A 1,859-nucleotide genomic window follows, 5' to 3' on the forward strand; every position below is an offset into this window, starting at 1 on the left:
TTACTCAGGCTGGCCTTGTGCCCCAGCATGTGATCTATTCTTGAGAAAGATCCGTGTGGATTGGAGAAGAATGTGAAACCTTTTGCTTTTGGATGAAAGGCTCTATAGATGTCTATCAGGCCCTGTTGCCTAATTACATTGTTTAGCTCTCTGGCCTCTTTGCTGAGCTTCTTTCCCTGTGACCTGTCTTTCTCTGATAGTGGAGTGTTGAAGTCCCCCACTATTATTGTTGTTTCCGTGATTTCTTCTGTCATTTTTTTAATAGTTTGTTTGACGAAATTTGCCACACCATTATTAGGTGCGTAAATATTCAGTATGCTTATTGCTTCCTGGTTTACTGAGCCTTTGAGCATTATGTAATGTCCCTCTTTGTCTCTTTTTATGTTTTGGATCTTGAGATCCATTTTGTCGGAGATTAAGATAGCCACTCCTGCCTTCTTGGAGTTACCATTTGCTTGGTAAACTTTCTGCCAGCCCTTTATTCTCAGCATATGCTTGTCTGCTTGCTTAAGGTGTGTCTCTTGCAGGCAGCAGATTGATGGGTTATGTTTTCTAATCCAATCCTCCAGCCTCTTTCTTTTAACATATGAATTGAGCCCATTTGTATTCAGAGTGATTATTACAATCTATGGCTTCATGGTTGCCATATTCTGTTTTGTGTTTTGGGTCTTTACCTATCTTCCTTCATATCAGTGTACTGCGTTTGAGTGGAGGGTTTCTATCCTGTCCTCTTTTCTATCTGAGACCGTGTTGTCCTGGTACGTGTTGCTGGCATGTTGGCTTCTAGATGGAGATGGGCTATATGGTGGTCTCCTGGTGGTTCTAGTTGGAGCTTGATCTTCTGGCCATAGTGAGTCAGCCAGTATGTTCTGCAGGGTCGGGTGACTTGCAGTATATTTTTTGAGTTCTTCCTTGTCCTGGAAGACCCTTATCTTACCCTCTATCTTAATGGATAACTTGGCAGGGTATAGGATTCTGGGGGAGGCATTTTCATCTTTCAGTTTTTGGAAGATGTTGCTCCATTCTCTCCTCCTCTTCATGGTTTCTGCTGATAAGTCTGAGCATAACCTTACCTGCGCTCCTTTGTATGTGACTGTCTTCCTTTCTCTTGATGCTCGTAGAATTTTCTCTTTTTCCTCTAAGTTGGATAATTTTACAATTATATGCCTTGGCGTGTTCTTCTTGGTGTTTAGCTTAGCCGGCGTCCTCTCTGCTTCCTGTATGAGAGTCGGATTCTCCTTTGTTAGGTTGGGGAAATTTTCTTCCAGGAATTCCTTTGCTATCTTGGCGGTCGATTTGTGTGTTATGTTGTGTTCCGGTAGACCGATTATTCGAATATTATTCCTCTTCATAGCATCTGTCATTGATATCAGGCTGTCTTCTGTTTCTTTAATTTTCCTATCTGATTGTTTTTCTCGCTTGCTTCGTTTGGTTTGAGCGTCCTCGAGTTCACTGATACGGTTCTCAGCCTCCTCAAGCCTAGATATAGCTTCTGTGACCTTTTGTGTGGCCTCTGCTACCTCCTCTGTTAGTTTCTGCAGTTCCTTTTGGTGGATAGTATTCATCCCCTCTATTGTGGACTTCATCCCCTCTATTGTGCATTTCATCCCTTCTATCGTTGCATCCTTATTTTGGTTTGCTTCTCTTAGCTCCTGTATTACTGCAAGCAGAGTTCTGAAGATTTCCTTTTGTGGCTGATCTATATCTGTTTCTTCTATGAGTGACGTTAGGTCTGTTAAAGTGCCTCGTTTCTCTGATTTTTTTGTTGGGAGTGATGTGGTCTGTTGATTTTTCCTTGATCCTTTAATAGGCCCCATGCTTCTGGGAGACAGGAGTAACCTTATTGTGTGGAGGCTCAG

Source organism: Tenrec ecaudatus, unplaced genomic scaffold, assembly GCF_050624435.1.
Source record: "Tenrec ecaudatus isolate mTenEca1 unplaced genomic scaffold, mTenEca1.hap1 Scaffold_1479, whole genome shotgun sequence".
Lineage (NCBI taxonomy): Eukaryota > Metazoa > Chordata > Mammalia > Afrosoricida > Tenrecidae > Tenrec > Tenrec ecaudatus.